General features: G+C 40.8%; 1 pseudogene; it reads right to left on the reverse strand.

The window, feature by feature from the left end:
- Positions 1-595: 595 nt before the first annotated feature.
- On the reverse strand, positions 596-22,753 carry LOC139364515 (zinc finger protein 420-like; annotated as a pseudogene).
- Between the last annotated feature and the right edge of the window lie 1,535 nt (positions 22,754-24,288).

Consider the following 24,288-nt stretch of genomic DNA (forward strand, 5'->3'; position numbering starts at 1 on the left):
AGATTATAATAGGACAGTTTCACAAGGTTAGTCACATACTCAGTTGTATGGACACACAAATAATTAACATTTTCCATTACAGAGTCTGAACATTTTCATTTCATTAAATCATCAGTGGGCTACAATGCAAATGTCAACAATGGAACAAATGCAAATGCATCACAACACAAATATCACTTGATTATCTGTAGTGCTGGAGGAATGACACACCCAGATAAACACACAAAGATTTAAAAAAAAGGACAACTTATATTCAAACTGACAGACTCCATATTCACTTCATGTTTTCTAATAAAAACAAACAAATATATATTTGAGTATATCCTGTACCATTTCATTTCATCTGGTAAAGACAGGTAAACACATTGTCAGTCAACAATATAAGACAACGGGAGCACTGTGTATGTTCTCTGATGAATTTTAAGTCAATGTGATGTGAAATATCAACATATACGCTAAGATAAGTAATTTCTCTCTCCTGTGTGGATTCTCTAATGACGTTTAAATGACTGTTATGAGTAATATGTTTTCCCACAGTCTGAGCTTTTCTAAGCCTTCTCCTCTGTGTGCAGTCTAATGTGTTCTTTCAGGCTTCCTAAATGGGCAAAAGCTTTGCACCCTGGGAGGCCTCTCTCCTGTGTGTATTCTCTCATGTTTTTTCAGGCATGTTTTCCGTTTGAAACTCTTTCCACACTGGGAGCAGTGGTAAGGCTTCTCTCCTGTGTGTATTCTCTCATGCTGTTTCAGCACCTCCGAACGGACGAAACACTTTCCACATTGGGAGCAGTGGTAAGGCCTCTCTCCTGTGTGTATTCTCTCATGTTTTTTCAGGTATGCTTTCTGGCTGAAACACTTTCCACATTGGGAGCAGTGGTAAGGCTTCTCTCCTGTGTGTATTCTCTCGTGTTGGTTCAGGCATGTTTTCCGTTTGAAACTCTTTCCACACTGGGAGCAGTGGTAAGGCTTCTCTCCTGTGTGTATTCTCTCATGCTGTTTCAGCACCTCCGAACGGACGAAACACTTTCCACATTGGGAGCAGTGGTAAGGCCTCTCTCCTGTGTGTATTCTCTCATGTTTTTTCAGGTATGCTTTCTGGCTGAAACACTTTCCACATTGGGAGCAGTGGTAAGGCTTCTCTCCTGTGTGTATTCTCTCGTGTTGGTTCAGGCATGTTTTCCGTTTGAAACTCTTTCCACACTGGGAGCAGTGGTAAGGCTTCTCTCCTGTGTGTATTCTCTCATGTTGTTTGAGCTCCCCCGGACGGACGAAACACTTTCCACATTGGGAGCAGTGGTAAGGCTTCTCTCTTGTGTGTATTCTCTCATGTTGTTTCAGCTCCCCCGGACAGACGAAACACTTTCCACATTGGGAGCAGTGGTAAGGCTTCTCTCCTGTGTGTATTCTCACATGTTGTTTCAGCGCCCCCGGCTGGTTGAAACACCTTCCACATTGGAAGCAGTGGTAAGGCATCTCCCCTGTGTGTATCCTCTCATGTTGTTTCAGGTGTGCTTTCTGGTTGAAACACTGTCCACACTGGGAGCAGTGGTAAGGCTTCTCCCCTGTGTGTATTCTCTTGTGTGTTTTCAGTTGTGCTTTCTGTTTAAAACTCTTTTCACACTGGGAGTACTGGTGTCGTCTTGCTGGTTTGGACGTCCCTGGCTCTGGTTCCTCTGAGTCTGGTCTTTCTCCTGCCAAAGATAGTGTTATTTTTAAATAGAGACCCAAATGAAACCACATGATAAAACAACCTTGCTACGAGGGTAAATCCTAAATCAGATCTCTCAATAACCTGAGGCCAGTTTTAACAATCTTAGTGTGATTTTAAAACAAATGTAGAGCTTCCTGGTAATTACTGCTATGTTTACATTACTTATTCATCCTGTTTTACAAGTCAGAACACAAAAAACTAGACAGTTCTAGGACACTGAAGACACAGACGTCGCTGGATTCTAATTGAACAGGTGGTTCTAAATATATAACTTTCATAGCTGTATGATACAGAATGTGACCTACACACTTCCTTAAACATAAAATAACTAAAGAAGTAATTTTGTGTGGAAGTCCAAAACTTGTTTTTACGTCGCAGATACAAAGCACATCAGTAACATCTCCCCGTTGTTGAAAGGGTTCGACACATTGCTGTTTAAATGGAGCAATTTCTTATTTAGATATTCACAGATTTTCAACATTTTGATTATCGCTGATGTCATATTTTGGGTAAATGTTCCTAAAACTGATAGTAACAACAAAAAACTAAAATATAAACGCAACATGTAAAGTGTTGGATGTTTCATGAGCTGAACAAAAAAGATTGCAGAATTTTTTAAATCCCTGTTAGTCAACATTTATTCTTTGCCAAGAAAATCCATCCACCTGACAGGTGTGGCATATCAAGAAGCTGATTGAACAGCTTGGTTATTACACAGGTGCACCTTGTGCTGGGGATAATAAAAGGCTACTCGAAAATGTGCAGTTTGTTCACACAACAATGCCACAGATCTCTGAGGGAGCGGGCAATTGGCATGCTGACTGCAGGAATGTCCACTGGAGCTGTTGTCAGGGAATTTAATGTACAGTACCAGTCAAAAGTTTGGACTCACCTACTCATTCAAGGGTTTTTCTTTATTTTTACTATTTTCTACATTGTAGAATAATAAAGACATCAAAATGATTAAAAAACACATGGAATCATGTAGTAACCACAAGTGTTAAATCAAAATATATATTCTATTCTTCAAAAGATGCCACCCTTGCTTTCTCTCAACCAGCTTCACCTGGAATCCTTTTCCAACATTATTGTAGGCGTTCCCACATATGCTGAGAACTTGTAGGCCGCTTTCCCTTCACCTCTGCGATCCAACTCATCCCAAACCATCTTGATTTGGTTGAGGTCGGGGGATTGTGTAGGCCAGGTCATCTGATGCAGCACTCCATCACTCTCCTTCTTGGTCAAATAGCTCTTACACAGCCTGGAGCTGTGTTGGGTCATTGTCCTGTTGAAAATAAAATGACAGTGGGACTAAGCCCAAACTAGATGGGATGGCATATAGCTGTAGAATGCTGTGGAAGCCATGCTGGTTAAGTGTGACTTGAATAAATAAATCACTGACATTGTCAACAGCAAAGCACCCGCACACCATCACATCTCCTCCTCCATGCTTCACGGTGGGAACCACACATGCAGAGATAATCTGTTCATCTACTCCTCGTCTCACAAAGACATGACGCTCAGATCCAAAAATCTCAAATTTGGACTCATCAGACCCAAGGACAGATATCCACCGGTCTAATGTCCATTGTTCGTGTTTCTTGGCCCAAGCAAGTCTCTTCTTCTTATTGGTGTCCTTTAGTAGTGGTTTCCTTGCAGCAATTCGACCATGAAGGCCTGATTCACGCAGAAATATTTAACTATCATTTTTGCAGAAATATTTAACTATCATGCATTCACACGTGCAATACCACAAATTAAATCTTAAGACTCCATAATGTTTCATCATTAGATGCTACAGTCCTCCTTTAAGACTCCATAATGTTTCAAAATTAGATGCTACAGTCCTCCATTAAGACTCCATAATGTTTCATCATTAGATGCTACAGTCCTCCTTTCAGACTCCATAATGTTTCATCATTAGATGCTACAGTCCTCCTTTAAGACTCCATAATGTTTCAAAATTAGATGCTACAGTCCTCCTTTAAGACTCCATAATGTTTCATCATTAGATGCTACAGTCCTCCTTTAAGACTCCATAATGTTTCAAAATTAGATGCTACAGTCCTCCTTTAAGACTCCATAATGTTTCATCATTAGATGCTACAGTCCTCCTTTAAGACTCCATAATGTTTCAAAATTAGATGCTACAGTCCTCCTTTAAGACTCTAAAATGCTTCATCATTAGCTGTTACAGTCCTCCTTTAAGTCTCCATTGTGATTAGAATGTGTCTGGAAGCGCTACTCTATCTATTCTACTCTCATCCTTTCAGTTTTAATAATATTTAATAATAATAATAATAATGTTATAATAGGTAATAACTAACTTTAACTAGGGTTACCAACAAAATCTTCATATTTACCCCCCTCTAACAATACCGCTACAGAATTAGCGTAGTAGGCCATGTAACTTAAGGTAATCAGAAATATTTAGGACTAACTTATTCCTTGCCACCCATTCTCAAACTAACTGCAGCTCTATGTTAAGTGTTGCAGTCATTTCAGTCACTGTAGTAGCTGACGTGTACAGTGTTGAGTCATCCGCATACATAGCCTCACTGGCTTTACTCAAATGTCATTGGCATGTTGTTGGTAAAGATTGAAAAAAGTAGGTGCCAAACAGCTGCCCTGGGGAATTCCTGATTCTACCTTGATTTTGTTGTACAGGCTTCCATTAAAGAACACTCTTTGTGTTCCGTTAGACAGGTAGCTCTGGGACGGCAGGTAGCCTAGTGGTTAGAGTGGTAGGCCCGTAACCGAAAGATTGCTGGATCGAATCCCCGAGTTAACATGGTAAAACTGTGTCGTTCTGCCCCTAAACAAGGCAGTCCTAGGCCGTCATTGAAAAAAAGAATTTGTTCTTAACTGACTTGTCTAGTTAAATAAAGGTTACATTTTAAAAGAAAAACTCTTTATCCACAATATAGCAGGGGGTGTAAAGCCATACGTCTTTTTCAGCAGCAGACTATGATCGATAATGCCAAAAGCTGCACTGAAGTCAAACAAAACAGCCCCAACAATATTTTTATCATCAATTTTTCTCAGCCAATCAGTCATTTGCAAGTGCTGTGCTTGTTGAATGAACTTCCCTATAAGCTAAAAGTCTATATTTGTTTACTGTAAAATAGCATTGTATCTGGTCAAAATTGTAAGGGTTGGTAACAGGCTGATTGGTTGGTTATTTAAACCAGTAAAGAGAGCTTTACTATTCTTGGGGAGTGGAATGACTTTAGCTTCCCTCCAAGCCTGAGGGAACACACTTTCTAGTAGGCTTAAATTGAAGATAATGCGAATAGAACTGGCAATATCGGCCGCTATTATCCTCAATCATTTTCCATCCACGTTGTCAGACACCATGACAACACGTCATTGTTGATTTTTTGCCCAAAATTTCATTGAAGGTGTTCCAAAGCGTTTTACAAATCATTCTTCATGTCATTTATCTTTGTTTAATAGTGTAGTTTCTTCTTTTTATTCAGTTTAGTCACATGATTTCTCAATTTGCAATAGGTTTTCCAATCAGTTATACAGCCAGACCTTTTTGCCATCTCTTTTGCCTCCCTCTTCATCATTCCATTTTGTAATTCCTCATCAATCCACGTGGATTTAACAGTTTTACAGTAATTTTCTTAATGGGTGCTTGCTTGTTAGTAACTGGGATAAGCAATTTCATAAACGTGTCAAGGGCAGCGTCTGGTTGCTCGTCATTACACACCACGGACCAACAAATATTGTTTCCATTGTTGGAATCGGCTAAACTTTGAACATGGAGACATTAAACAAGTGATAGGAAGTGAAAGAGACTGGGTGTTATGTCAGAAGTTAATGGTTCTCTGAAGAAAGACAGATGGCTTTGGAATGTGTTGGGTGGACGAAAGGAGAGCAAAGTGTTAAACAGGGGAGACGAACATCTGTGGATTAGATGAAGGAGGGGTTGAGGTCAGGACAGATTCTCATCAGGGAGATAAAGGTCTGGTATCCTGTTACTCTCTTCCTGTGGAACCATAAGATGTAAGGATTGGAGAGAAGGAGTGTCTTAAGTGAGACATATCTGGATGGAACAAATGTTGGGTGGTCTGAATTACAGATGTACAGAACCTTTGGGAATAATTAAACTTGGTTAAAGCTTCTCTAGTGTCCGTGAGTTATTTACTGTGAAAAAAACAACCTAATAACATCAACAACATAGGAATCACCACAAACAATTGTATGACCTCTTATATAGAACACTAGGCCTAGCCTTTTGGAACTTTGGTTTTCCTAGATATGACTACTATATTGTGATCACAACATCCGATGAATTTGAATACTGCTTTCAAACACATTTCTGCAGCAATAGTAAAGATATGATCAAAATATGTTGATGATTCAATTTCTGTACTGTTTGTAACTACCCTGGTAGGTTGATTGATAACCTGAACCAGGTTGCAGGCACTGGTTACAGTTCGAAGCTTTCTCTTGAGTAGGCAGCCTGATCACAGCTTTCCTCCAGTATTAGTTAATTAATTAACAGTGTCTTGAGTTTAGTTGGCCTGTCCCACAGTCTTGAAAAGATAGGGGGGTTGACTGGGACAGGCATTGTAACATCCATAATGTTTTATGGAAACGTTTTTGTAAAACAAGCACCTTACATCAGATCATCTTGAAACTTTCCCTCTAAAGTTAACTTTCATCAAGGTTTTATATGGTCTATTGGTTTCTCTCTTTTCATTGGCAGAATCCTTTTTCAGTGTTATGATATTCATAACACCCATATACACCAGTCTATCTTCCTGTCAACTAACAGAACTCTGCTGGTTGTCCTGACCAGTGGACAGATCTATTGTATTTGTTCAAACTGAACTACAGCACTTACTTTGATGAGTCAAATCTGATCCATTCCTCTCTTCTCCTCCTCCCACAGTTCCACTCAGCCCCAATGTTTTCCTGTAGTCCACCAGCAGCACAGACAACCTCTTCATACCCAGCAGTAAGGTGCTACCGGGAGAGGCACGACACGAGGACTCCGGGAGGGAAGAAGGGCTAGTGTTGTCCTGGTAACCATAAAGAGGGGACACAGACACATATCATTATGGATGCTGATGCCACTGTTGACATAAAGTGCTTTACAGAAACCCAGCCCAGAGCCCGATAGAGAAAGCTGTATGCTAGACCAGATCAAGCTGTACCATCTGGTGTTCTGATCTGGAGAGACTCTTCTCTGCCTCGTCAGCATTAGGATGTTGTTGAGACTCCCCAGAGGATCCACAATAGTCATGTGTCTCTCCTGTGTGAATGAGAACATCAAACAGATGGTAAACTTATGACCATCTATTGCAATCATAGAGTCTTACAAGAGGCATGCATATGTCTAAAATGGCCACTTTCATCATGATTTCCTAAAATATTGTTTGTGATGCAAATGTAAAAGGGTCGTTCCACAAAATGGGTGGCCTTTGTTATTTTAAGTAGAAAATATGCACCAATATAGAATTTTAAAAGCCTGTTATATTAGATGAGGGGAACTTTAATATATTTACCACATGGAGAATTCAATACATCGAATTGAAAAGTCCCAAAAATATATGAACCAATGGCAGATCGAACCTTTAACAATTCCTACAGTACTGAACAACATATTCAAGTAAAATGCCACTTTAAAACCACACATTAGTTCAACAACGGCATAGTTTGCGTCCCTGTTTAAGACAATACTCACTGGTGTTAATCTGATATTCTGTCTCTTCCTCTTTCACTGCCAAAACGTCTTCCTTCTTCACCTTTATTGAGATAGCATCCTCTTCCTCTCTAAACGGTTCTTTCTCTTCTTTCACTATAACAGCCTCCTCTTCCTCCTTTTTCATTCTGAAAGATTCTTTCTCCAAACAGCAGACCCCCTCTTCATTAGCAAGGGAGGAGTAGTTTAGTGAGCTCATGGTCAGGGATGTTAGCTAGCTAGCTAGCATTAGCGTCTAGCCTAGTGCTAGGCTTAGTATCAATCTTTACCACGTTTGCAAATTGAACCAGTTGATACGTCAACCGAAACTTGTTTAAAACACTGAGATTAGATAATGTACATTAACATGGTCTAAAACCTCAATCTTTCAGTTTTATGTTGGCTAGTAAGCTACCGACGTGGTTGAAAGAGTTGGCGCCTTGTTGTTCCTGAAGAAGCGTCCCGTCCAGTTAATTATACAAGAAGAGTCAACTGAAAGACGCACATCGCCATCTGCTGGCTGGAGTGAGTAACGCAGTTTGGAAACAATAGTTACAACACTTTTTGTATTGGAAAGAACGTCATAATTATTTAATAATAAGCTGATACATTTTCTCTTCCAAATAATACGTTCCTGTACAGACGTAGAAGCTCAATATGAATATGTAGATGATTAATAAATACTTATATGAATAGGTAGTGTGTTGATATACATTTTCTCTGTTCATTTTTCACATTCTTTTTTATCTACATGTGACCATACTATTCCCTTAAAGCCACGCTCTATAAGATACAAATCATCCTGTAAACAACAGAACAAATGCATCACATGCAAATAGCACTTGATTATCTGTAGTGCTATACACTGGGTAGACAAAACATTAAGAACAGCTGCTCCTTCCATGACTTAGAAAGACTAGGTGAATCCAGGCTAAAGCTATGATCCCTTACTGATGTCACTAGTTAAATCCACTTCAATCCATGTAGATGAAGGGGGGAGTCAGGTTAAATAAGGATTTTTAAGCCTTGAGACATGAGACATGGATTGTGCATGTGTGCCAAATATTTAAGTTACTTTGCACGGGGTATGGTAGTAGGTGCCAGGCGCGCCAGTTTGTGTCAAGAACTGCAACTCTGCTGGGTTTTTTAGCTCAACAGTTTCCCATGTGTACCAAGAGTGGTCCACCACCCAAACAGTGGTGGTTAGTGCCGTTTAAGATGAGGCAGGACGATTTGTTTTTTCATGAGCATGGCCTTAATTCTATTACAGCATATTGGATGACTGTCATTCATATGTCACTCACCCTGTTCAATGTAACAGCAATAGGTTTAGGCTACTACATGATACTCTAATTGTCCCTATACCCATCATGAGGTAGCAACCTAGCCTATGAATGAAAGTTTAGAATGTAGGTTCACACAGGTCGAGAGAAAATTTTGCGGTGACAGACAGTGACACATAGACAGACAGTGACACATTCAATACTACCTTGCACACTCTTGCCTGCATCTAGCTGAAATAGAGATATTACTGGACAAATTCAGGTATGTTTATCCCCGTTTTGTTCCATTTAAGAAACGTTTGTCAACAGAATCGGCGGAATGAATACACCCCTGATCATGCATAAACACAGTTCACTTTCATTACAGACACGTTGTATTCCTTCTTGCATCTATGTGCTCTCCTCTTATCACCTTCTCCCTTTGTTTCTGTACTTCAATGCACAACAAATCAGCCAAACCATTTAATAACTGCTACACACAGCTTACATTGTTGTCACCATATTAGCTAAAATAACATCATAGTCAACAGAGCTAATAGAACTAACTTGTTAGTAAACCTGCTACAATCCTGCAGTAACGTCACAGTGTACAGTCAGTAAGCAGTTTAGCACTTACCTTGGCGGGTCCCAGTGGCAATAAATTAGTCAAACCAAAAGCTTGCCTTGACTTGGAAGAGTTCCAGTGTTGTGTTGGACAGTCATAGCCAGCTAGCTAACATAACTTCCCTTTGTTTGAGCCAAGTGTTTGAGTAGACTAAACTAGATAGCTGCATTTGCTAGCTAAGTAAGTGAAACTGAAAGTGGAAAATAAATGACGAAATATCTCTCTCTCGCTTTTCCTTCATTTTGGAATAAAATAATTTGTTCAAAACTGTTCAACTATTGTATTTTTCTCTCTTTTAGTCAACTACTCACCACATGTTATGCACTGCAGTGCTAGCTAGCTGTAGCTTATGCTTTCAGTACTAGATACATTCTCTGATCCTTTCATTGGTTGGACATCATGTCAGTTCATGCTGCAAAAGCTCTGATAGGTTGGAGGATGTCCTCCGGAAGTTGTCATAATAACCGTGTAAGTCTATGGAAGCCTTGAGAACCATAATCCTCCTAGGTTTTGTATTGTGGTCAATATACCCAGAGGAGGATGCAAAATAGTATGTTTTAATAAATTATTTGGTGACGTGATTATATTTAGTATAGTTTTATCTAAAAAGGACCACTTTTAGCTATTTTACCATTTTTATTTTTCTGAAAATAACGATGGTCCTCCCCTTCCTCCTCTGAGGAGACCCCACTGCACCCTGAAGGACACCCAGCCAACTTGACACAATTGTGGGAAGCATTGGAGTCAACATGGGCCAGCATCCCTGTGGAATGCTTTCGACACCTTGTAGAGTCCATGCCCCGACGAATTGAGGCTGTTCTGAGAGGAAAGGGGGAGGGTCCAACTCCATATTAGGAAGTTGTTCCAAATGTTTGGTATAATCAGTGGATATATCTGCCATTTAGCAGACACTTTTATCCAAAGGGATTTGCAGTCATGTGTGCAAACACTTTACATATGTGTGGTCCCAGGAATCAAACCCACTACCCTGGTTTAACAAGCACTATACTCTACCAACTGAGCTACAGGACCACAAGGAATGATCAAGGAATGACGCAGATAAACACACACAGCCTGAGTTTCAAAAATATAATTGAATCAAAGACCGTAACATTGAAACTGCATATTTAGTTACAATCAAATATTATTTGTCACATGCGCTGAATACAACAGGTGTAAATCTTAACGTGAAATGCTTACTGACAAGCCCTTAACCAACAACGTAGATGAGAAAAATAAGGGTTAAGAAAATATTCCCAAAATAAAAAGTTCAAAAAAGTAACACAATAAAAAACAATAACGAGGCAAAATACAGGGGGTACCAGTACAGAGTCAATGTGGAGGCTATATACAGGAGGTACCAGTACAGAGTCAATGTGGAGGCTATAAACAGGGGGTACCAGTACAGAGTCAATGTGGAGACTATATACAGGGGGTACCAGTACAGAGACAATGTACTGAGGTACAGATCAGGAGCAGGTGTTGAAATACAATACATACAGCTTTATACAGTTTGATTTAATGAGGCTTAATGACCAAAAGCACAATTCTATTTTTGTAAACATGAGACAAGTGTACGAGCAGAATGTGGCCACCGTGGCCTTCTCTCATGAACTTTAAGTAGCCTTTATTTGTTGTGATATCATCCATTCGAGACAGGATTGTGTCACGGATCTGGGGAAGTGGACCAAAGCATTTCTGCAGCATTGAAGGTCCTAAAGAACACAGTGGCTGCCATCATTCTTAAATGGAAAGTTTGGAACCACCAAGACTTCCTAGTGCTGGCCAGCCCAGCCAAACTGAACAATTGGGGGAGAAGGGCCTTGGTCAGGGACGTTACTGAGAACCCGATGGTCACTCTGACAGAGCTCAAGACTTCCTCTGTGGAGATGGGAGAACCTTCCAGAAGGACAACCATCTCTGCAGCACTCCACCAATTTGGCCTTTTTGGTAGAGTGGCCAGACGGAAGCCACTTCTCAGTAAAAGGCACATGAAAGTCTGTATGGAGTTTGCAAAAAGGGACCTAAAGGACTCTCAGACTATGAGAAACAAGATTCTCTGATCTGATGAAACCAAGATTAAACACTTTGGCATGAATGCCAAGCGTCAGGTCTGGAGGAAACCTGGCAATATCCTTACGGTGAATCGTGGTGATGGCAATATCATGGTGTTATTGGGGATATTTTTCAGCGGCAGGGACTGGGAGACTAATCAGGATCGAGGGAAAGATGTACGGAGCAAAGTACAGAGAGATAATTGATGAAAACCTGCTCAAGAGCACTCAGGACCTCAGACTGGGGCAAAGGTTCACCTTCCAACAGGACAACGACCCTAAGCACACAGCGAAGACAACATAGAAGTGGCTTTGGGACAAGTCTCTGAATGTCCTTGAGTGGCCCAGCCAGAGCCCGGATTTGAACCCGATCGAACAACTCTGAAGAAATCCTGAAAATAGCTGCGCAGTGACGCTCTCCATCCAACCTGACAGATCTTGAGAGGATCTGCAGAGAAGAATGGGAGAAACTCCACAAATACAGGGGTGCCAAGATTGTAGTGTTATACCCAAGGCGGCTTGAGGCTATAATCACTGCCAAAAGTGCTTCAACAAAGCACTGAGTTAAGGTTCTGAATACTTATTTAAATGTGATATTTCAGTTTTAATATTTAAATGCATTTGCAAACATTTCTAATCCTGTTTTTGCTTCATCATTATAGGGTGTTGTTGTGCAGATTCATGAGGAAAACCTCCCAATTTAATCAATTTTAGAATATTCCAGTAAATTAAAGGAAGTAAACTGAAAATTCCAATTATCTTCTATGGTTTTCAATGAGGAAAATGTGGAATTTGGTTTACTTTATGAATTGACTGGAAATTAAATGGATTTGACTTCAACCCTGGTTTTACTACAAATCTGTCAACGTCATCATTTAGTCAATCGACGTTATAATGCATAAAAATCACAGATGTGATTGTTCTCATTCAGAGTAAATTATTCTAATTGAATAAAACAGAATTAAACAAATCAAATGTATTATGTACCTGAATAACTTCAACAACCTGGTTGATTCTCTGGTTGATTCTCTGCTCAACAACACTGACTGTGAATCAATCTGGTTGATTCTCTGGTTGATTCTCTGCTCAACAACACTGATTGCGTCAAACTTTGTTTTGTGTCCAGGCTGTCACTTCTGTCATCAGCTACTAACACCAGTGCTGCACCTTTGTCCTTGAGAGACTGGATGATGGCTTCCTGCTCCCTCTTCCATAGTGAGAACACTGATGGCTCAACATGGTTTTCTGAGAGACTGGATGATGGCATCCTGCTCCCTCTTCCATAGTGGGAACACTGATGGCTCAACATGGGCTTCCTGGTTATGAAAGAAAGTGTGGTGGTCAATGGTAGCCACTCCCATTGTTTGAAGCAGTTTTAGTGTTTGTTGGCATTCATCCAGACCCCAGAATGGTAGTAGAAAGGAGCCTGTTCCCCGCATGCTTCCTCACAATCATTGGCTGCCTCGACCACTCCCCCACCTGACCACAGGACCAGTATTGCTGACTGATCTTCATTCCTACAGCCTTCATCACCGCCCCTGGAGTCTCTTCACTGTCTGATCTTCATTCCTACAGCCTTCATCTCCATCCCTGGAGTCTCTTCACTGTCTGATCTTCATTCCTACGGCCTTCATCACCATCCCTGGAGTCTCTTCACTGTCTGATCTTCATTCCTACAGCCTTCATCTCCGTCATTGAAGTCTCTTCACTGTCTGATCTTCATTCCTACAGCCTTCATCACCGTCCCTGGAGTCTCTTCACTGTCTGATCTTCATTCCTACAGCCTTCATCTCTGTCCCTGGAGTCTCTTCACTGTCTGATCTTCATTCCTACGGCCTTCATCACCATCCCTGGAGTCTCTTCACTGTCTGATCTTCATTCCTACAGCCTTCATCTCCGTCCCTGGAGTCTCTTCACTGTCTGATCTTCATTCCTACAGCCTTCATCACCACTACTGGAGTCTCTTCACCGAGTAAGTAACCTCTCCCATTCTACTTGTCTATTATCTTTGTTTAGAAATAGTAATTTGTGTGACCTAATGATTTTCCCTACAATTTCTTTTAAGGATTTAGAAATATAGAAATGGTAGAACGAGGAATGTCAGAGTCTGGAATATAAATATATACAGTTGGTTTAAAATGTATATGATGGTGTGTCTAGACATTATGGACCGTATATGAATATAAAAGGTGTGTACAGTAGTAGTTATATAGGATGAGCCTTGACTAGAATACAGGGTGGAGTACTGGGTGGTGGACGGCTAGTAACAGTGACTAAGTTCAGGGCAGGATACTGGGCGGAGGCCGGCTAGAAGTGACTATTTGAACATTCATATTGGACAGCCTTACCTATAGAGTAGCACCCCCACCCATCAGCCCATTCTCTTCTTGATGTCAAAGCTGCAGTGTATTCTTGCTATAGGAGTTTATGATTAATAATCCTATTTACTTCAAGACACACTAAGATGTCACCATACTATTCATTTAAAGCCCCTCTGTCAGATATAAATCATCAGAGTGGGAAACCAACTGACATGGAAACAATGGAGCAAATGTATCACTATCAGAGGGGTGTATTATGACATCATATAGAACTACTCAGACATTCCAAATATCACTTGATTATCAGAGGGGTGAATTATGACATCATATAGAACTACTCAGACATTCCAAATCAGGCTTCATCCACATCATGAAGGTGGATATTGATCCAACCATTTCAAAAGTAATGACCGGGCTGACGGAAACAGGATATGCCTTTACACTTTTATAAATGCTGACAGACGATTTGTTACTTCGTTTGACAATTTGTTTGTATATTTGTGTCAGTAAAAATTTCTAAGTGAGAAATGGCTTTGGAAACTCCTTAATGATAACAATCACATCTTAGTTAACTTGGAGTCACATGATATGTTGTGTGGTCCTCCCAATATGACTTGAGAAACCATGTAGTTTATTAGGCTACAGATGAAATAAGTTATGAACTTCACAGGGTGGTGAAAGTGCATGTGATGAGCTTGATGCTCCTTTCCAATACATTTTGATGGTCTTATTCTGGTGACATGATGATCGATGCTTGGTTGCCATTTGACAAATAAAATAATAATCTCATCATTCGGGTAACAATGTTTATTCAACCAGTGGGAGGCTTGTAAATGCCACCAGGAAAGTCGAAAGAGGAACTCTTCATTGAGACAATAATAAACAGCAATCCTTGGGAGAGGTGGGAGTTGTGGTGGATATTATAAAATAAGGATCTGCTGGAGTCCAAGTCAAACCAAGATTATTTATTTCTGAGCTCAGAGAGAATAACAGAGTTACACAGCGCAGTGGAGACAGTCTGAATTACTGAAGCATTGAGTGATTAGCACATATCTTTATAGTTTCCTGTTCCTGGGAGGGACTTTATTCATACAAGGATGCAGGTGCAGCTGGTTTGCAACACTTAATGATAGTCCCAAGAACAGGAGATTATAATAGGACAGTTTCACAAGGTTAGTCACATACTCAGTTATGTGGACACACAAACAATTAACATTTTCCATTACAGAGTCTGAACATTTTCATTTCATTAAATCATCAGTGGGCTACAATGCAAATGTCAACAATGGAACTAATGCATCACATCCAAATATCACTTGATTATCTGTAGTGCTGGAGGAATGACACACCCAGATAAACATAAAGTCAGAGTTGAAAAAAGGACCAATTAAACACATGGAATCTGATCTATCCTACATTTGAACACAAGAAAACTGATTTACATTATATTCAAACTGACATACTCCATATTGTCATGATGTGGCCTTTTCTGGGTATAGATTGTGGCTTCCCCCTCTCCTACACCCAGGTTCTGTTATCTCAGGTCGTAAATTCCTGGCAGAGACTCTCTCCCCCTTTTCATACAGAGAGAGACCACAGAGTGAACAAAGGAATTCACATGGCCGAACTCCTAATCTCCCCAAAATGGCAAAATTAAACTATATGTCCACCTTTGGGAGTGTGGGAAGGGTCTGTGGACACTTAAGGGACAGTTATGTTGAGTGTGTTTCATTTGGTGACCTCAGAGAGGACAGGAAACACACATAACTATGTCTCAATGTGTACATTTCTCAATTATGGGGTTTGCATCTAATTCTTGTATAAAATGAATGAGTAAAGATGCAACTATATATGAAATGATGTAATGTGATGTTAAACCTTTAATGTGAGAGAATTGTATTCCTTTAAAAGTTTAACTAAGTCATTGGTCCGTCCCAGAGGGCACAGACATGATCTCGCATCATGGAACCGCCTATCCTATTGTTTCGAATAAAAGCCCCTCCTAGAAAAAAATCCTCTTCAGACTGAGCGCTGTGATTGCGAATAGTTTAGACAACGCATACGTCGGTGTAAGCTGAATACTTATTTTCCACAATAATTTGCAAATAAATTCATTAAAAATCCTACAATGTGATTTTCTGGATTTCTTTCTTCTCATTTTGTCCGTCATAGTTGAAGTGTACCTATGATGAAAATTACAGGCCTCTCTCATCTTTTTAAGAGGGAGAACTTGCACAATTGGTGGCTGACTAAATACTTTTTTTCCCCAATGTATGTACATTTCCGACTTCAACTGTACTTATCAACTGTGTGTAATGAACCCTTTTGTCTTCCCGCTTCTTTCTCAGTCCACACCCACTTCCCTTTGTCCACCAAGCCGTCATATCGGCTTAGCCCAGTAGGGAATCTGCCCTATCATTCGTTAGTAATCAGTATCTACTGTTTGTTTCTCAGTCCACACCCACTTCCCTTTGTCCACCAAGCCGTCATATCGGCTTAGCCCAGTAGGGAATCTGCCCTATCATTCGTTAGTAATCAGTATCTACTGTTTGTTTCTCAGTCCACACCCACTTCCCTTTGTCCACCAAGCCGTCATATCGGCTTAGCCCAGTAGGGAATCTTCCCTATTATTCGTTAGTAACCAGTATCTACTGTTTGTTTGCGCATTTCTGTGATTATTTAGTTTGTAAATAAATGATTATTTAGTTTGTAAATAAATGATTAAGCCAATTGGTGTATGGATGATTTTTTTTTTTTTTAAGTCTGGGTTCGTGCAGATAACCAACAATTTACGACGTTTGGAATGAGACTGATGTGAGATAAAGAATAATTCATTAATATAAAACTAATTGAAAATATAATAAAATATCAGAAGAGTTACATTCGGAAAAGTATAACTTTGTAATCTGAAGTCTTTCCGTGGTGCCCCGACTTCCTAGTTAATTAAATGATTGGTTTAATCACGTAATAATAATTACAGAGAATTGACTTAATAAAATAAGTCTTCACTTTTAATGATGGCAAAGACACGACAATATTGAATTCATATTTTCTAATAAAAACACACAAATATATTTTTGAGTATACTTTACCATTCAATTTCATGTGGTATAAAACAAGTAAACACATTCTCAGTCAACAATATAAGACAATTGGGAGCACTGTGTATGTTCTCTGATGAATTTTAAGTCAGTGTGATGTGAAATATACATTTACACACAAGGAGAAGTCATTATTCTCTCCTGTGTGGATTCGCACATGTTTTTTACGCTACTGATGAGTAAAATGCCTTCCCCCCAGTCTGAATATTTGTAAGGCTTCTCCCCCATGTGCGGTCTCATGTCTTCTTTCAGGTGTCCTAATTGGGTAAAAACGCATTGCACGCTGGGATCAGTGGTAAGTTTTCTCCCCTGTGTGAATTCGCTCATGCTCTTTCAGGCTTCCTGACCGGCTAAAACTCTTTCCACACTGGGCGCAACGGAAAGGCTTCTCCCCTGTGTGTATTCGCAAATGATCTTTGAGGGTGTCTAACCGCTTAAAACTCTTTCCACACTGGGAGCAATGGTGAGGCTTCACTCCTGTGTGTATCCTCTCATGTCTTTTCATGTTAACTAAATGGTTAAAACTCTTTCCACAATGGGAACAGTAGTAAGGCTTCTCCCCTGTGTGAATTCGCTCATGAGCTTCCAGCTTAACTAACGCCGTAAAACTCTTTCCACACTGGGAGCATTGGTATGGCTTCTCCCCTGTGTGTATTCTCCCATGTCTTTTCATGTTTCCTAACTGGTTAAAACTATTTCCACACTGGCCGCAATGGTATGGCTTCTCTCCTGAGTGTATTCTCTCATGAGCTTTCAGGCTTCCTAACAGGCTAAAACTCTTTCCACACTGGCCGCAATGGTATGGCTTCTCTCCCGTGTGTATTCGCTCATGAGCTTTGAGGCTTCCTAACCGGCTAAAACTATTTCCACACTGGGTGCAATGGTACGGCTTCTCTCCTGTGTGTGTCCTCTCAGGTCTTTTCAGGCTTCCTAACTTGATCTGGGAGCAGAGGTATCGTCTTGATGTTGTGGAGGTCTTTGGTTCCTCCAAGTTTGGTTTTCCTCCTGCCAAAGACAGTGTTTATATAAAAAGAGACCAGAATGAAACCTCCACTCCCCAATTTTGTGTAAATTTGTTTACATTGCTTTGCCAAGATAATCCATCCACGTGACAGGTGTAGCATATCAAAAAGCTGATTAAACAGCATTACACAGGTGTACCTTGTGCTGGGGACACTAAAAAGCCACTCTAAAATGTACAGTTGTCACACAACACAATGCCACAGATGTCTCAAGTTTTGAGGGAGTGTGCAAATGGATTGGGGACTGCAGGAATATCCACTGGAGCTGCTACCAGAGAATTGAATGTTGCATTCTCTACCATCAGCCGCCTCCAATGTCTTTTTAGAGAATTTGGAAGTCCGTCCAACAGGCCTCACAACCGCAGATCAAGGACCTCCACATCGCCTGAGATCAGCCAGCCGGACATCTGATGAAACTGAGGAGTATTTATCCTTGAGGACTATTTAACAAAGCCCTTTTGTGGGGAAAACTAATTCTGATTGGATGGGCCTGGCTCCCAAGCGGGTGGGATTACGCCCCAACAGACCCACCAATGGCTGCGCCCCTGCCCAGTCATGTGAAGTCCATAGATTAGGGCCTAATGAATGTATTTACGTTGACTACTTTCCTAATTTGAACTGTAAATCATTGAAATTGTTGTTTTCATATCTGTTCAGTATATACATACAGTGGAGAGAACAAGTATTTGATACACTGCCGATTTTGCAGGTTTTCCTACTTACAAAGCACGTAGAGGTCTGTCATTTTTTATCATAGGTACACTTCATCTGTGAGAGACGGAATCTAAAACTAAAATCCAGAAAATCACATTGTATGATTTTTAAGTATTTAATTAGCATTTTATTGCAGGACATAAGTATTTGATCACCTACCAACCAGTAACAATTCCGGCTCTCACAGACCTGTTAGTTTTTCTTTAAGAAGCCCTCCTGTTCTCGTCTCATTACCTGTATTAACTGCACCTGTTTGAACTCGTTACCTGTATAAAAGACACCTGTCCACACAGTCAATCAAACAGACTCCAACCTCTCCACAATGGCCAAGACCAGAGAGGGTGTAAGGACATCAGGGATAAAATTGTAGACCTGCACAAGGCTGGGATGGGCTACAGGACAATAGGCAAGCAGCTTGGTGAGAAGGCAACAACTGTTGGCGCAATTGTTAGAAAATGGAAGAAGTTCAAGATGACGGTCAATCACCCTCGGTCTGGGGCTCCATGAAAGATCTCACCTTGTGGGGAATCAATGATCATGAGGAAGGTGAGAGATCATCCCAGAAATACACGGCAGGATCTGGTCAATGACCTGAAGAGAGCTTGGACCACAGTCTCAAAAAGAACCATTAGTAACACACTACGTCGTCATGGATTAAAATCCTGCAGCGCACGCAAGGTCCCCCTGCTCAAGCCAGTGCATGTCCAGGCCCGTATGAAGTTTGCCAATGACCATCTGGATGATCCAGAGGAGGAATGGGAGAAGGTCATGTGGTATGATGAGACAAAAATAGAGCTTTTTGGTCTAAACTCCACTCGCTGTGTTTGGAGGAAGAAGAAGAAGGATGAGTACAACCCCAAGAACACCATCCCAACCGTGAAGCATGGAGGTGGAAACATCATTCTTTGGGGATGCTTTCTGCAAAGGGGACAGGACGACTGCACTGTATTGAGGGGAGGATGGATGGGGCCATGTATCGCGAGATCTTGGCCAACAACCTCCTTCCCTCAGTAAGAGTATTGAAGATGGGTCGTGGCTGGGTTTTCCAGCATGACAACGACCCGAAACACACAGCCAGGGCAACTAAGGAGTGGCTCCGTAAGAAGCCACTCAAGGTCCTGGAGTGGCCTAGCCAGTCTCCAGACCTGAACCCAATAGAAAATCGTTGGAGCGAGCTGAAAGTCCGTATTGCCCAGCGACAGCCCTGAAAGATCTGGAGAAGGTCTGTATGGAGGAGTGGGCCAAAATCCCTGCTGCAGTGTGTGCAAATCTGGTCAAGAACTACAGGAAACATATGATCTCTGTAATTGCAAACAAAGGTTTCTGTACCAAACATTAAGTTATGCTTTTCTGATGTATCAAATACTTATGTCATGCAATAAAATGCAAATTAATTAATTAAAAATCATACAATGCGATTTTCTGGATTTTTGTTTTAGATTCCGTCTCTCACAGTTGAAGTGTACCTATGACAAAAATTACAGACCTCTAAATGCTTTGTAAGTAGGAAAAACCTGCAAAATCGGCAGAGTGTTAAATACTTGTTCTCCCCACTGTGCATAGAGAACCAGTCAAAAGTTTGGACACACCTACTCATTTAAGGGTTTTTCTTTATTTTTTAAAACTATTTTCTACATTGTAGAATAATAGTGAAGACATCAAAACTATGAAATAACACAAATGGAATCATGTAGTAAACAAAAAGTGTTAAACAAATCAAAATATATTTTATATTTGAGATTCTTCAAAGTAGCCACCCTTTGTCTTGATGACAGAATTGCACACTCTTGGCATTCTCTCAACCAGATTCATGAGGTAGTCATCTGGAAAGCATTTCAATTAACAGGTGTGCCTTGTTTAAATATTAATTTGTGTTTTTCCTTCTTAGTGCGTTTGAGCCAATCAGTTGTCTTGTGACAAGTTAAAGGGGTATACAGAAGACAGCCCTATTTGGTAAAAGACCAAGTCCAAATGGCTCAAATAAGCAAAGAGAAACAACAGCCCATCATTACTTGAAGACATGGTCAGTCAATACCGAATATTTCAAGAATATTGAAAGTTTCTTTCAGTACAGTCGCAAAAAACATCAAAAGCTATGATGAAACTGGCTCTCATGAGGACCTCCACGAGAAAGGAAGACCCAGTTACTTCATTTACTTACCAGCCTCAGAAATTGCAGCCCAAATAAATGATTTACAGAGTTCAATTAAGAGACATCTCAACATCAACTGTTCAGAGGAGACTGTGTGAATCAAGAAGCATGAGCAATGAGGAGGATTTCCCAAGGTGGAAATCTGTCCTTGGGTCTGATGAGTCCGAATTTGAGATTTCCGGTTCCAACCGACATGTCTGTGAGACGCAGAGTAGGTGAACGGATGATCTCCACATGTGTGTTTCCCACCGTGAAGCATTGATGAGCATTCATGAGTGATGGTGCTTTGCTGGTGACACTGTTTGTGATTTATTTAGAATTCAAGTCACACTTAACCAGCATCGCTACCACAGCATTCTGCAGCGATACACCATCCCATCTGGTTTGTGCTTAGCGGGACTATAATTTGTTTTTCAACAGGACAATGACCCAACCACAACCAGGCTGTGTAAGTGCTATTTGACCAAGAAGGAGAGTGATGGAGTGCTGCATCAGATGACCTGGCCTTCACAATCACCCGACCTCAACCCAAATTGAGATGAATTGAGATGAGTTGGAGCGCAGAGTGACGGAAAAGTAGCCAACATGTGCCCAGCATGTGGGAACTCCTTCAAGACTGTTGGAAAAGCATTCCAGGCTAAGCTGGTTGAGAGAATACCAAGAGTGTGCAAAGTTGTTTTTGTTTTAGTCTGGGACAGCCCTATTGGGAACAGATACCAATGGGCAGATCTATTTAATTTGTTCAAACTAAACTACAGCACTTACTTTGATGTGTCAAATCTGATCCTTTCTTCTCTTCTCCTCCTCTCACAGTTCCACTCAGCCCCGTTGTTTTCCTGCAGTCCACCAGCAGCACAGACAACCTCTTCATACCCAGCAGTAACGTGCTACCAGGAGAGGCACGACACAGGGACTCCGGGAGGGCGGAAGGGCTAGCATTGTCCTGGTAACCATAAAGAGGGGACACAGACACATATCATTATGGATGCTGATGTCACTGTTGTCATCAAGTGCCTTACAGAAACCCAGACCCAGATAGAGCAAGCTGTATGCTAGACCAGACCAAGCTGTACCATCTGGTGGTCTGATCTGGAGAGACTCTTCTCTGTCTCGTCAGCATCAGGATGTTGTTGAGGCTCCCCAGAGGATCCACGATAGTCATGTCTCTCTCCTGTGTTAACGAGAACATCAAACAGATGGTAAACTTATTACCATCATCAATTATTACTGTCTATTACAGTCATAGGGTCTTATCAGAGGCATTAATATCTCTAAATTAATTGGGTGCCTTTTGTGTCCCTTTGATATTTTAAGTATAAATTATGCTCAATTATTACATTTTAAAAGCCTGTTATATATAATTAAATCTCATTTAAAAGTCCCAAAAATATATGTAGAAATGGCAGATTGACCCTTTAACAATTTATATAGTACTGAACATCATATTGAAGTGAAGAACTTCAGTAGAATGCCCCTTAAAAACCACACATTAGTTCAACAACTGCAAAGTTTGTGATCCTGTTTTTAAGACAGTACTCACTGGTGTTAATCTGATATTCTGTCTCCTCCTCTTTCACTCCCAAAACGTCTTCCTCCTTCACCTTTACTGAGATATAACCTTTTAGAGAGGAAGAGGATGCTTTCTCTTCTTTCCCTATAACAGCCTCCTCTTCCATTCCGAAAGGTTCTTTCTCTTCTTTCACTGTAATATCCTCCTCTTCGTCTTTCACGACAATGTTCAGCGCCAGGGCATTTTTCTCTCCTTTCACTGTAATATCCTCCTCTTCGTCTTTCACGACAATGTTCAGCGCCAGAGCTTCTTTCTCCGGACAGCAGACATCCTCTTCTTCAGCAGGGGATGAGTAGTTTAATGAGCTCATGGTCAGGGATGTTAGCTAGCTAGTTAGCATTAGCGAATAGCCTAGTGCTAGGCTCAGTATCAATCTTTAACAAATTTGCAACTTGAATAAGCAAATTAGGTTCAAGTTAACGTCAACTGAAATGTGTTTCATACACTGCGATTAGCTAATGTACATTAACATGGCCTAAAACGTCAATCTTTCAGTTTTATGTTGTCTAGCAAGCTATCGAGGTGGTTGAAAGAGTTGGGGCCTTGTTGTTCCTGAAGAAGCGTCCCGTCCAGTCCATTATACGTCACACAAGAAGAGTCAACTGAAAGACGCTCATCGCCATCTGCTGACTGGAGTGGGTAACGCAGTTTGGAAACAATAGTTACAACACTTTTTGTATTGGAAAGAACGTCATAATTATTTAACAATAAGCTGATATATTTTCTCTTACGTCTTACAACTAATACTTTCCTGTACACAGACGTAGAAGTGTAATATGAATATGTAGATGATGAATAAATACTTCCATGAATAGGAAGTGTGTTTATACACATTTACTCTGTTAATTTTGTATCTAGATGTGACCATACTATTCCCTTAAAGCTACGCTACAAAGCTACAACAGGTGTAGACATTACCGTAAAATTCTTACTGACAAGCCCTTAACCAACAATGTAGTTAAGAAAAATAAGAGGTAGGAAAAAAAGTTACACAATAAAAAAACTATACAGTGGCTACAGAGTCAATGTGGAGTCTGTATACAGGGGGTACCGGTACAGAGTCAATGTGGAGGCTGTATACAGGGGGTACCGGTACAGAGTCAATGTGGAGGCTATATACAGGAGGTACCAGTACAGAGTCAATGTGGAGGCTGTATACAGGGGGTACCGGTACAGAGTCAATGTGGAGGTTATATACAGGCGGTACCAGTACAGAGTCAATGTGGAGGTTATATACAGGGGGTACCAGTACAGAGTCAATGTGGAGGTTATATACAGGGGGTACCAGTACAGAGTCAATGTGGAGGTTATATACAGGGGGTACCAGTACAGAGTCAATGTGGAGACTATATACAGGGGGTACCAGTACAGAGTCAATGTGGAAGCTGTATACAGGAGGTACCAGTACAGAGTCAATGTGGAGGCTATATACAGGAGGTACCAGTACAGAGTCAATGTGGAGGCTATATACATGGGGTGCCAGTACAGAGTCAATGTGGAGACTATATACAGGGGGTACCAGTACAGAGTCAATGTGGAGGCTATGTACAGGAGGTACCAGTACAGAGTCAATGTGGAGGCTATATACAGGAGGTACCAGTACAGAGTCAATGTGGAGGCTATATACAGGAGGCTATATACAGGAGGTACCAGTACAGAGTCAATGTGGAGGCTATATACAGGAGGTACCAGTACAGAGTCAATGTGGAGGCTATATACAGGAGGCTATATACAGGAGGTACCAGTACAGAGTCAATGTGGAGGCTATATATAGGAGGTACCAGTACAGGGTCAATGTGAAGGCTTGCTCATGTTTCTTGGCCCAAGTCTTCTTCTTTTTGGTGTCCTAGAGTAGTGGTTTCTTTGCAGCAATTCGACCATCAAGGCCTGATTCACACAGTCTCCTCTGAACAGTTGATATTGAGATGTGTCTGTTCATTCAACTCTGTGAAGCATTTATTTGGGCAGCAATTTCTGAGGCTGGTAACTCTAATGAACTTATCCTCTGCAGCAGAAGTAACTCTGGGTCTCAATAAAATGCAAATGAATTACTTAAAAATCATT

The sequence above is a fragment of the Oncorhynchus clarkii genome, chromosome 13 (genome assembly GCF_045791955.1).
Source record: "Oncorhynchus clarkii lewisi isolate Uvic-CL-2024 chromosome 13, UVic_Ocla_1.0, whole genome shotgun sequence".
NCBI lineage: Eukaryota > Metazoa > Chordata > Actinopteri > Salmoniformes > Salmonidae > Oncorhynchus > Oncorhynchus clarkii.